Here is a 14,142-nt window from a genome sequence, read left to right on the forward strand (position 1 = left end):
TTTTTTTTTTTTAAAGATTTTATTTATTTATTTGACAGACAGAGATCACAAGTAGGCAGAGAGGAGGCAGAGAGAGGGGGGGAAGCAGGCTCCCCGCAGAGCAGAGAGCCCAATGCGGGGGTCGATCCCAGGATTCTGGAATCATGACCCGAGCCAAAGGCAGAGGCTTTAACCAATTGAGCCACCCAGGCACCCCCCTCTGCCCATTTCTTGATTGGATTATTTGTTCTTTGGGTGTTGAGTTTGATAAGTTCTTTATAGATTTGGGATACTAGCCCTTTATCTGATAGGTCATTTGCAAATATCTTCTCCCATTTTGTCAGTTGTCTTTTGGTTTTGTTCCTTTGCTGTGCAAGAGCTTTTGATCTTGATGAAGTCCCAATAGTTCATTTTTGCCTTTGCTTCCCTTACGTAAGCTTTGGTGATGTTTCTAGGAAGAAGTTGCTGCAGCTGAGGTCGAAGAGCTTGCTGCCTGTGTTCTCCTCAAGGATTTTGATGGATTCCTTTCTCACATTGACGTCTTTCATACATTTTAAGTCTGTTTTAGTATGTGGTATAAGGAAATGGTACAGTTTCATTTTTCTGCATGTGGCTGTCCAATTTTCCCAACACCATTTGTTAAACAGTATTTTTTCCATTGGACATTCTTTCCTGCTTTGTCAAAAATTAGTTGACCATAGAGTTGAGGGTCTATTTCTGGGCTCTCTATTCTGTTCCATTGATCTATGTGTCTGTTTTTGTGCCAGTACTATACTGCCTTGATGATGACAGCTTTGTAATAGAGCTTGAAGTCTGGAATTGTGATGCCACCAACTTTGGCTTTCTTTTTCAACATTCTTCTGGCTATTCAAGGTCTTTTCTGATTCCATATAAATTTAGGGTTATTTGTTCCATTTCATTGAAAAAAATTGATGGTATTTTGATAGCGATTATATTAAACATGTAGATTGCCTTAGGTAGAATAGACATATTCACAGCATTTGTTTTTCCAATCCATGAACATGGAACATTTTTCCATTTCTTTGTGTCTTCCTCCATTTCTTTTATGAGTACTTCATAGTTTTTTTGAGTACAGATTCTTTGCCTCTTTGGTTAGGTTTATTCATAGGGATCTTATGGTTTTGGGTGCAATTGTGAATGGGATTGACTCCTTAAATCTCACTCTCAGCTAAAACCTTAAGTCTTGTTCTTGGTGTATAGAAATGTAGCTGATTTCTGTGCATTGATTTTATATCCTTACAGGATACTGAATTCCTGTACAAGTTCTAGCAGATTTGGAGTACAGTCTTTTGGGCTTTCCATATAAAGTATCATATCATCTGTAACGAGTAGTAGTTTGACCTCTTTGCTGATTTGGATGACTTTAATTTCTTTTTGTTGTCTGATTGCTGAGGTAGGACTTCTAGTACTCTGTTGAATAGCAGCGGTGAAAATGGACCTCCCTGCCATGATCCTGACCTTAGCAGAAAAGCTCTCAGTTTTTCTCCATTGAGAATTATATTCACTATAGGTTTTTCACAAATGGCTTTGATGATATTGAGGTATGAACCCTCCATTCCTACACTTTGAAGATTTTTGACCAAGAAAGGATGCTGTACTTTGTCAAATGCTATTTAGGCATCTATTGAGAATATCATACGGTTCTTGTTCTTTCTTTTATTAATGTATTATATCACATTGATTGATTTGCAGATGTTGAACCAACCTTGCAGCCCTGGAATAAATCCCACTTGGCCATGGTCAATAATCCTTTTAATGTACTGTTCAATCCTACTGGCTAGTATTTTGGTGAGAATTTTCACGTCTGTGTTCATCAAGGATATTGGTCTGTAATTCTCTTATTTGAGGGGGTCTTTGTCTGGTTTGGGGATCAAGGTAATGCTGGCCTCATAAAATGAGTTTGGAAGTTTTCCTTCCATTTCTATTTTTTTTTTTTTTTGGGAACAGTTTCAGGAGAATAGGTATTAATTTTTCTTTAAATGCTTGGTAGAATTCCCCTGGGAAGCCATCTGGCCCTGGGCTCCTGTTGGGAGATTTTTGATGACTGCTTCCAGCTCCTTACTGGTTATGGATCTGTTCAGGTTTTCTATCTCTTCCTGGTTCAGTTTTGGTAGTTTATATTCTCTAGGAATTTATCCATTTCTTCCAGATTATCAAATTTTCTGGCACATAGTTGCTCATAATATGTTCTTATAATTGTTTGTATTTCTTTGGTGTTGGTCATGATCTCTCCTCTTTCATTCATGCTTTTATTTATTTGGGTCCTTTCTCTTTTCCTTTTGGTAAATCTGAACAGGGGTTTATCAATCTTATTAATTTTTTCAAAGTACCAGCTCCTAGTTTCATTGATTTGTTCTACTGGGTTTTTTGTTTGTTTGTTTGGTTGGTTGATTTTTTTATTTCTATTTCATTGATTTCTGCTCTGATATTTATGATTTCTCCTGCTGAGTTTAGGTTTTCTTTGCTGTTCTTTCTTCAGCTCCTTCAGGTGTAGGGTTAGGTTGTGTACTTGAGACCTTTCTTGTTTCTTGAGAAAGGCTTGTATCGCTATATATTTTCCTCTCAGGACCACCTTTGCTGTATCCCACAGATTTTGAACAGTGTGTTTTCATTTTCATTTGTTTCCATGAATTTTTTTCAATTCTTCTTTAATTTCCTGGTTGACCTGTTCATTCTTTTTTTTTTTTTAATTTTATTTATTTATTTGACAGAGAGATCACAAGTAGGCAGAGAGGCAGGCAGAGGCAGAGGGAGAAGCAGGCTCCCTGCTGAGCAGAGAGGCCGATGCGGGGCTTGATCCCAGGACCCTGAGATCATGACCTGAGGTGAAGGCAGAGGCTTAACCCACTGAGCCACCCAGGTGCCCCAACCTGTTCATTCTTTAGTAGGATGCTCTTTAGCCTCCATGTATTTGGGTTATTTTCTACTTTCTCTTGTGATTGAGTTCTAGCTTCAGAGCATTGTGGTCTGAACATATGGAGGGAATGATCCCAATCTTTTGGTACCAGTTGAGACCTGATTTGTGACTCAGGATGTGATCTATTTTAGAGAATGTTCCAAACACACTAGAGAGGAATGTGTATTCTGTAGCTTTGGGGTGGAATGTTCTGAATATATCTGTGCTATCCATCTGGTCCAGTAGTCGTTTAAGGCCTTTATTTCCTTGTTGATCTTTTGCTTGGATGATCTGTCCATTTCAGTGAGGGGGTGTTAAAGTCCCCTACTATTATTCTATAATTGTTGATTTGGTTCTTTGATTGTGTTACTAATTGGTTTATATAGTTGGCTGCTCCCATGATAAGGGCATAGATATTTAAAATTGTTAGATATTTTTGTTGGACAGACCCTTTGAGTATAGTATGTGTCCTTCTTCACCTCTTATTATAGTCTTTGGCTTAAAATCTAATTTATCTAATATAAGGATTGCCACCCCAGCTTTCTTTTGATGTCCATTATCATGGTAAATTGTTTTCCACCCTTTCATTTTAAATCTGGGGGTGTCTTTGGGTCTAAAATGAGTTTCTTGTAGACAGCATATTGATGGGTTCTATTTTTTATCCTTTCTGATACACTGTGTCTTTTGATTGGGGCATTTAGCCCATTTACATTCAGGGTAACTATTGAAAGATATGAATTTAGTGCCATTGTGTTGCCTGTAAGGTGACTGTTACTGTATATTGTCTCTGTTCCTTCCTGGTCTACTACTTTTAGGCTCTCTCTTTGTTTAGAGGACCCCTTTCAATATTTCCTATAGGGATGGTTTGCTATTTACAAATTCTTTTAGTTTTTGTTTGTCCTTGAAACTTTTTATCTCTCCTTCTATTTTCAATGACAGCATAGCTGTATATAGTATTCTTGGCTGCATATTTTTCTCATTTTTTTTAAGATTTTATCTATTTATTTGTCAGAGACAGAGGGAGAGAGAGTGAGCGAGCACAGGCAGACAGAGTGGCAGGCAGAGGCAGAGGGAGAAGCAGGGTCCCCGCCGAGCAAGGAGCCCGATGTAGGGACTCGATCCCAGGACGCTGGGATCATGACCTGAGCTGAAGGCAGCTGCCCAACCAACTGAGCCACCCAGGCGTCCCCATATTTTTCTCATTTAGTGGTCTGAATATATCATGCCAGTTCTTTCTGGCCTGCAAGGTCTCTGTGGATAAGTCTGCTGCCAATCTCGTATTTTTACCATTGTATGTTACAGACTTTCTGGATTTTCTCTTTGCCACTAAGACTTGTAAGTTTTACTATTAGATGATGGGGTGTGGACATATTTTTATTGATTTTGAGGGGGGTTCTCTGTGCCTCCTGGATTTTGATGTGTGTTCCCTTTGCCATATTAGGGAAATTCTCTACAATAATTCACTCCAATATACCTTCTGTCCCCCTCTCTTTCTTCTTCCTCTGCAATCCCAATTATTCTAATATTGTTTCATCTTATGTTATCACTTATCTCTCGAATTCTCCCCTCATTGTCTAGTAGTTGTTTGTCTCTCTTTTGCTCAGCTTCTTTATTCTCTGTCATTTGGCTTTCTAGATCACTAATTCTCTCTTCTGCCTCATTTATCCTAACAGTAAGAGCCTCCATTTTTTTTTAAAGATTTTATTTATTTATTTGACAGAGATCACAAGTAGGCAGAGAGTCAGGCAGAGAGAGAGAGAGGAGGAAGCAGGCTCCCTACTGAGCAGAGAGCCGGATGTGGGGCTCAATCCCAGGACCCTGGGATCATCACCCAAGCTGAAGGCAGAGGCTTTAACACACTGAGCCTCCCAGGCACCCCAAGAGCCTCCATTTTTTTATTGCACCTCATTACTAGCTTTTTTTATTTCAGCTTGGTTAGATTTTAGTTCTTTTATTTCCCCAGAAAGGGCTTTTATTTTTCCAGGCAGCATTTCTCTAATATCTTCCATGCCATTTTCGAGCCCAGCTAGCACCTTGAGAATTGTCATTCTGAACTCTAGATCTGACATATTACCAATATCCATATTGATTAGGTCCCTAGTCTTTGGTACTGCTTCTTGTTCTTTTTTTTTTTTTTTTTTTTTTTTTTTTTTTGTGGTGAGCTTTTCCACCTTGTCATGTCATCCAAATAAGAATATATGAACAAGAGAATAAAATACTAAAAGGGTGACAAAGACTGCAGAATAATATAAGCTAACCAAATCAGAAGAGACCCAACTCAGGAGGAGAATAAAGGGGTAAAAAGAAATTTTTAAAAATTCAAATATATGTATATGTGTATATATATACACACATATATGTATGTGTATATATATATATATGTTAGACTGGTGAATAGAAGAGAGCCACCCAGTTGATTTTGGGTGTATTCTGGTCTCTTAGAAGAAACTACCTCCCAAAATTTTAAAGAAAGAAAAATGTATATACATATAGAAATAAAGGTAAACATGATGAAGGGCTGGAATATGACTGTAAAGATGAAAATTTTAAAAAAATTCTAAAAAAGGAATTGATAAGATACATTGGTTGGAAAAAGAAAGAAAAAAATGTGGAGAGAATTTGCTCAGGCTGAAGACTAGAACGAAGCCCTGTGCTAGATTTAGGGTATATTTTGATCTGTTAGAAGAAATTGTATCCCAAAATTTTCTAGAAAAATAAAACCTATATGTATACAAAAAATAAAGTTAAATACAATGAAGGATAAAATATGACTATAAAAATGAAGGTTTAAAAAAATCTAAAAAGGTCTAAAAAAATCTTTTAGAAAGGTATTGTTAAGATAAACTTGTTAAAAATGTTAAAAGAGGAAAGAGACAAAGTTGAAAAAATTAGAATAAGATAAAAAATAAAATTAAAAAATTTAATTAACTTTGCAAGGCTAAAGTATCATGTGGAGAAAGCCATGAATTCCATGCTTTGCTTTTCCCTAGCTCTGGAATTCCACTATTCTCCTTGATCAGTGAGCTTGGTCTTGGTTGGATGTTTTTGCTGATTTTCTGGGGGAGGGGCCTGTTGTAGTGATTCTCAAATGTCTTTGCCAGAGGTGGATTTGCACCACCATTGCCAGGGTCCGGACTAAGTAATCTGCTCAGTTCTTCGCTCTCGGAAGCTTTTGCTTCCTGAATGCTTTCCATAGAGCTCTGGAGGATAGCAATGAAAATGGTGGCCTCCAAGTCTCTGCCCAGAGAAGCCGAGAGCTTAGGGGCCTACCCCTCAGTGTGCCCTCAGAAATAAAACAGGCAATCACTCCCATTTCCCTGGTCTCTGGCCGTGCTCTGAGCTCACCTGGCCTGTGACCAAGTATTTCTGTCTCTGGCACACAGTCCCATTTGTAGACTTCAAACCCAGCAGATTCTTGCCATGCTGCTCTTCCAGGGGAGGAAGGTGGGACGCCCTAGATCTGCCACTTGTGTGGTTCCTGCCTAAAGAGCTGTGGTCCAACTCTGCCATGGATCACAGTTTAAGGTAACCCCAAGCTGAGAGCTCACTCCTTGGCTCCATCTCTATGGTCAGCTTTTCTGCTCTGATACCTACAAGCCTGCTTCACTCAGACACCCCTATCTTTCTGTGACCCTGCGGCACCCAAGACCGCACTTTCCCTGCTAGGGCTCTACCCCCACTTAGCCTCTGGACCAATGTCCCTCAGTGGAGTAGACTTTTAAAAGTTTGGATTTTGTGCTCCGTTGCTCCACCACTTGCTTGGAGCTGGCTCCTCCCCCCATTGTCTATCTTCCTGTCGCTTTGGATTCACTTATCTGCACATGCTACCTTTCAGAAAGTGGTCGATTATCTGTTTCTAGAACTGCTGCTCTTCTTCTCTTCAATTTCCTGTTGGGTTTGTAGATGTTCTGAATGGTTTGATAACTAGCTGAACTCCTGCGACCTGATGTCATCTCAGTCTGCTACTCCTCTGCCATCTTGACTCTTCCTAGATATTATCCTTTACAGAAGTGTTGTTGTTTTTTTTTTTTTTTTCATTTTAATGAAGTCCAGCTTATCGATGATTTATTTCATGAATCATATCTTTGGTGTTGTATCTAAAAAGGAATCACCATACTCAAAGTCATGTAGGTTTTCTCTTTTGTTATCTTCTAGAAGTTTTATAATTTTGCATTATACAGTTTAGTTTGTGATCCATTCTGAGTTAATTTTCGTGAAGGGTGCAGTGTCTGTATGTAGGTGCATTTTTTGCATGTAGATTTCCAGTTGTTCCAGCACTACTCTTTGAAAGACTGCCTTTGCTCCATTTTATTGCCTCTTCTCCTTAGTCAAAGATCCATTGACTATTTTTATGTTGCTCTATTTCTTGGCTCAGCTCTCTATTTTATTTTAATAATCTATTTGTTTTTTTGCCAAGACCACACTGTCTTGATTACTGTAGCTTTATAGTAAGTGTTGAAGTTGGATAGTGTCAGTTCTACAACTTTGTTCTTCTTCAATATTGAGTTGGCTATTCGGGTCTTTTGCCTTTCCATATAGACTTTAGAATTAGTTTGCCCATATCTATAAAATATCTTGTTGAGATTCTGATTAGGATGGCATTGAATCTATAGATTAAGTTGGGAAAAACTGACATCTTAACAACATTGAGTCTTTGTATCTATGAACATAGAGTATCTCTCCATTTTGGGGGCACCTGGTTGGTTCAATGGGTTAAAGTCTCTGCCTTTGGCTCAGGTTGTGATTCCTAAGGTCCTGGGTTGGAGCCCCACATGGGGCTCTCTGCTTGGCGGGGAGCCTGCTTCCACTCTCTCTCTGTGCCTGCCTCTCTGCATATTTATGATCTCTGTTTGTCAAATAAATAAATAAATAAATCTTTTTTAAAAATCTCTCCATTTTTTTTGGTTCTTTTTGATTTTGTTCATCAGAGTTTTATAGTTTTCATCATATAACTCTTGTATATATTTTGTTAAATTTATACCTAAGTAATTCACTTTTGGGGGTGCTAATGTAAATGGTATTGAATTTTTTTTTCAAATTCCATTTGTTAGTATGTAGAAAAACAATGACTGTTTTTGCATATGAACCATATATCTTGCAACCTTGTTTAATTGCTTATTAGTTCCAGGATTTTGTCAGTGCTTTTGGATTTACAAACAAACAATCCTATTTCTCCCAATAAATACAATTTTATGTCTTCCTTCTTAATCTGTGTTTTGTTTCCTTTTCTTTCCTTAATTGCATTAGGAAAAACTTACAGTAAAATGATGAAAAGGAAAAGTAGGAGGGGACATTTTTGCCTTCTACATAATCTTATTGGGAAAGCCTTGAGTTTCTCACATTAAGAATGATGTTACCTGTAGATTTTTTGTAAATTATTATTATTAAGTTGGAGAAGTTTCCCTCTATTCCTAGTTTACTGAGAGTTTTTTATTATGACTTGGTATTGGATTTTGTCAAGTACTTTTTTGCAGCTATTGATAGGATCATATTTTTTAAAAATTTTTAATCTATCAATGTGATGTATTATGTTAATTGATTTTTAAATGCTTAACAAACTTGCATAACTGGGATAAATCCCACTTGGTCATGGTGTATGATTCTTTTCATTCTTCTTTGCATTCAATTTGCAAATATTTTGTTGATGATGTTTGTATCCAAGTTCATGAGAGATTGGTCTATGGTTTCCTTTTCTTGCAATTTTTTTTATATGTCTTCTTGTATTCTTTCTTTAACTTTAAGTATTAGGGTAAAGCTGGCTTCATAGAATGAGTTGGAACATATTACCTCTGCTTTTATCCTTCTGAAAGCAATTGTAAAGAACTGGTATATATTTTTTTCCTTTATTATTTGGCAGAATTCACCCATGAACCTATCTGGGCCTGGTGCTTTCTATTTTGGAAGGTTATTACTTATTGATATAATTTCTTTAATAGAAATTGGCTATAGACCTATTCAGATTGTCTTTCTTTTTGTGTGAGTGCTGGGAGATTATGTCTCTCTAGAAATTGGTCTATTTCATCTAGGTTACCAAATTTGTTAACATAGAGTTGTTTATAGTATTCTTTTATTATCCTCATAGTGTTCAAGGGGTCTATAATGCAGTCCCCCTCCCCCTCTTTTATTTCTCATATTAATAATTTATGTGTGTCTTCTCTCTCTTTTTTTCCTCTCTCTCTCTGCTTCTCTTGTTCTTTATTAAGCTTGGCTAGAGGCTTATCAATTTGACTGATTTTTGCAAAGAACCAACTTTTGGTTTCTTAATTTTTCACACATTTTGATACGTTGTACTTTCACATTCATTCTGATTAAAAAATACATTTGTAATTTCTTTTGAGATTTATACTTTGACCCATGTGTTATTTAGAAGTGTATTTAATCTCCACATATTTGGGGATTTCTCAGTTATCTCTCTGTTATTTATTTTTAGTTTAATCCGTTGTGATCTGAAAGCAGACACTATATGCTTTATTTCTTTTAAATTTGTCAAAATGTGTTTTATGGCCCAGAATGTAGTCTACCTTGGTCAATGTTCCATGTAAGCCTGAGAAAAATATGTATTCTGTTTTTGTTGGATGAGACAGTCTATAGTTATTAATTATATGCCATTTATTGGTGGTATTATTGAGTTCATTTATATCCTTACTGATTTTCTGCCTGCTGGATCTATTTCTAAGACAGAAGTATTGAATTCTCTAACCGTGATAGTGGATTCAACTGTCTCTACTTGCAGGTCTATCAGTTTTTGTGTCACACTGTTTGATGATTTGTTGTTACACCCATGTACATTAAGAATTATTAAGTCTTCTAAGAGAATTGACCCCTTTATCATTATATAATGTTCTTTTTAATCCTGATAACTTTCTTTACTTTGAAGTCTGCTCTGTCTGAAATTAATATAGCTAATCTTCCTTTCCTTTGATTAGTATTAATATTGTCTATTTTTCCCTATCCATATAGTTTTAATCATTATGTATCTTTATATTTAAAGTATGTTTCTTGTAGACAACATATAGTTGGGTCTCATTTTCTGATCTACTCTGACAACGTCTGTGTGCTTTTTTTGTGCATTTAGATCATTGACATTCAAAGTGATTACTGATGTAGTTGGATTGATACCTACCTTATTCATTACTAGTATTTTTTCCCCTTGTTCTTTGCCTTTGTTCATATTTTGTCTTCCATTCTTTGTCTTTTGTGATTTTAACTGAGTGAGCATTTTATAATGATTCCATTTCCTGATTCCATTTCCTCGCCTTTCTTAGTATATCTTTTTATCTTAGTATATCTTAGTATATATCAGTTTTTTTTTTCACTTTTTTAGTGGTTTTCCTAGAGTTTGCTATATATATTCATAACTAACTCAAGTCCATTTTCAAATAACACTATACCGCTTCACAGATAGTATTATTACTTTATAATAACAAAATAATCCTAGTTCTTATTATTATTGTCATTCATCTTTACATATACATATATATCATATACACATAAACATACATACTCAAATACAACGTTATTTTGGATAAACTATAATCTGTTAGATCAATTACCAATAAGAAAAATAAATGTTTTTATTTTACCTTAGTCATTACTTCTTTGATGCTCTTCTTCTCTTTATGCAGATCAGAGATTCTGACCTATATTATTTCCTTCTTTCTAAAAAACATCTTTTAACTTTTCTTGCGGCAGATCTACTAACAACAAATTATCCCAATATTTAATTTTCAAAGGAAGTATTTATTTATCTTTCACTTTTAATGGATAATTTCATAGCATGTAGAATTTTGTGTTTGTGGGTTTGTTTGTTTTTACTTAAAGATTTCACTCCACTTTCGTCTTGCACATGGTTTCTAAGAAGTCAAATATCATTCTTGTTTTTGTTTCTCTATAAGCAAGACCTTTTTTCTCCATGTTCCCTTAAGATTTTTTTCTTTATCTTTGATTTTTTGCAGTTTAAAGATGATATAATTTTTTTGGAATTTTTCTAGTTGGTGTTCTCTGAACTATGTGATTTGGTATCTGACATTAAAGTGGAGAAATTCTCAGTCATTATTCTTTTTATTTTTTCTTTTAAAGATTTTATTTATTTATTTGTCAGAGAGAGAGAGAGCACACAAGCAGGGGGAGCAGCAGGGAGAGGGAGAAGCAGGCTTCCACAGAGCAGAGAGGCTGATGTTGGACTCCATCCCAGGACCCCGGGATCATGACCTGAGATAAAGGGAGACACTTAACCAACTGAGCCACAGAGGCATCCATCAGTCATTATTCTTTGAAATATTTCTTCTGTTCCTTCTTTTCTTCTACTTCTGGTGTTCCCATTACATGGATGTCACACATTTGTCATTTCCCACAGTCCTTGGATGTACTGTCCTATTTTTTGTTTTTGTTTTAGTTTATTTTGTTCCTATTTGCTTTTCAGTTTTCAAGGATTTTATTGGTGTATTCTCTAGCTCAGAGAGTCTTTCCTTAGTCATGTCTAGTTTACTAATAAACCCATCAAAGGCATTCTTCATTTCTGTAACAGTGTTTTTAATTTCCAGCATTTCTTTCTGGTTCTTTTGTAGGTGTTCCAATACTCTGCTTATATTACCCATCCATCTTGCCTGGTGTCTACTTTATACATTAGAAACCTTAGCATATTTATCAGAGTTGTTTTAAATTCCCAGTCTTCTAATTCTAACATCCTTGTCAAATCTGGTTCTGATGCTTACTCTGTCTTGTCAAGTTTTGGTTTTTGCTTTTTGATATGCCTTCCAATTTTTCTCAGTAAACATGATGTACTGGGTAAAAAGAACTGCTTTAAATGGCCTTTAGTAATATAGTAGTGAGGTATGGGGGTAGGAGAAGCTTTTTAGAGTCCTATGATTAGATCTTAGTCATTTAGTGAACCTATATTTCTGGACCATGAAATTCACGAGAGTTCCTTAGATTTTTTTCTCCCTCTTCTTTGTGGCAAGATGGCTGCAGTGGGCTATTGTTGGGTACTTCTCTTCCCCAGGTCACTTAGACTCTGATAATACCCCAGTAGTTTAGGTTGTCATTAACCAGTCTGCCCTGGGGACAAAACTTTCTTAGAAAAACAGAGTGCTCTGGAGTATCTCAAAATGGTCTCTTTCTCCCTCCCTCTGCCAGAAGCAGGAGGGGAATTTTCTCCAGTATTTTCTGTGGGCATCTAGTCAAACTCCTGGAGGTAAATCTCAAAATAATGCAACTTTGGCTGGATTTGCCTGCAGTTCTTAACTCTCAGATTTGTCCACACTGAGCATCCAACCATTTGTCCACTACAGTTGAGGCTTCCCTACCCTAGCACTGGTTCCTGGGGTGGTTTTCACTCCTTACTCTTTATAAGTTGAAAGTCCTTGTATTTGCCTATCTCTCTAATTTGGGGACAGCAGTTTGTGTTATGTACACCCCTTTCTTACGGATCAAAAAAGAGTTGATTTTTCAGTCTGTTCAGCTTTTTGTTACAAGTGGTGATTTCTAAATCTCCTTATATGTGGAACCTGAAACTAGAAGTCCTATACTTTTTGTTTTACTAAGTGGGAACCTACTAAATTTGTAATTTTATAACTTGGAATTTTTTCAGTGATGTTATAAACTTGTTCCTTATAGGTAAATACTCTTTGATGGAATTTTTATTGGCAACAGTATCTTTTTCATAGTACATATTTTTAGTCTAGTCCCTTATTGCTTAGACCACTTCCAATTTTCTGCATTATAAAGAGTACTTCTGTGAACGTTCATGGAAATAAATTTTTTTGTACAGTCATGATTATAATAAATAAATAAAACAACTCTTAACCTAATGCCACAGAATAATTAGCAGAAAACCTCTAGATACTGACATGGTAGAATAACTTCCACCTTCTCCTAAGGTGATTAAATAAAATCAGTTTCCTTTTTCTTTCAATTCACAAAATGATTGAGCCAGTTCTACACAATCTTTTACTGTTTTGGTGTGTGCGAATGTGTGTGTATGTGTGTGGGGGTGGGGAGAAAGAGAGAGAGAGAAAATAAACTGCTAATGATAGTATTTTAAATTGTTAGAGAAATAAGGGCTGTTTTTCTCTCTTTTTTTTAATTTAAATTCAACTAGCCAAGATATAGCCCATCACTAGCTTCAGATGTAGTGTTCAATAATTTATCAGTTGCATGTAACACCCAGTACTCATCACATCACATGCCCTGCTTAATGCCCATCACCCAATTACCCCACTTCTTCACTGACCTCCCCTCCAGCAACCCTCAGTTTGTTAAGAGTCTCTCGTGGTTTCTCACTAAATGCTATTTTTCATTTCATTTCAAGGAAGACTAGTACTTGGAAGAATTTGGAAATACTAGATATTTTTGTGCTTTGTTCTGTAACTTTCATAGGACAAAAAAAACAAAACAAAACAAAATAAAAATAATAAAAATAAACCCACCACTGTCCTTAGATGTGGCATGGGGGTAGCTTCTCCCTAGAGGGCATTTTTTTGTTATTCTGCTTTACTGATAGAATTACCTTATATGAAGCTGTAACTTCACTTTTTTTTTTTTTTGATACAGTAGACAGCTGCTTCCATCTATATTGCCTTTGACCCTTCTTCCTTTTTGTCCTGTCAGTGTCCTTTTGCCACACACCACTAGGAACACACCTATACTTGAACAATTTGGATTTTTTTTCTAGACACCACAGAGAACCATGTGCCATCTCAGTAAAAGTTTTAGAAAAGACACCATAAGATTTAGGCTTGTTGTTAAGTGATTTGAGGGAGGTTTCAAGAAAACAAGGCTTTGCAGTAGTTCGCTTGCTCTCAAAAAGCAGTTGTAATTTTATGATTTGATATATTGACTTTAATCCAAAATTAGGTGGCTAATTATCCCAGTATGCCTGCAGCTGAGGGGCTTCTTGGGACACAACATGCTCAGTGGTTAAACCAGGAAAATCCCAGGCAAACCAAGAGGAGTAGGTAGCCTTCTATAGAGGGCAAGCTAAATGAAAAGAGCCTAAGGCTGAAATTGGTAAGGAAGTAATAGCTACTGACAGGAGCTAGGGTTGGGGATGTTTGGTCATTTTTGTGATTTTGGCAATGTTCATGTGTTCGCTTGGGTTCAGACATGACTACAAAGTGCTCTCATCTCTGACTTGCTCCATCATGGTGACAGAGTAGCCATGTCTGATGTTGCTTTCCCTGGGAGAACACTGGGCCAGCTCCCAGCAACACCAAGATTTTTATACAGTGTCAGGGTAGTTTCTAGCT

General features: G+C 36.4%; 1 protein-coding gene across 2 annotated transcripts in view; it reads left to right on the plus strand.

The window, feature by feature from the left end:
* BANK1 (B cell scaffold protein with ankyrin repeats 1) overlaps positions 1 to 14,142 on the plus strand; it is a 324,478-nt gene that overhangs the window by 76,263 nt on the left and 234,073 nt on the right. The gene's annotated exons all lie outside the window — the stretch shown is intronic.

Source organism: Lutra lutra, chromosome 2 (genome assembly GCF_902655055.1).
Source record: "Lutra lutra chromosome 2, mLutLut1.2, whole genome shotgun sequence".
NCBI classification, from domain to species: domain Eukaryota; kingdom Metazoa; phylum Chordata; class Mammalia; order Carnivora; family Mustelidae; genus Lutra; species Lutra lutra.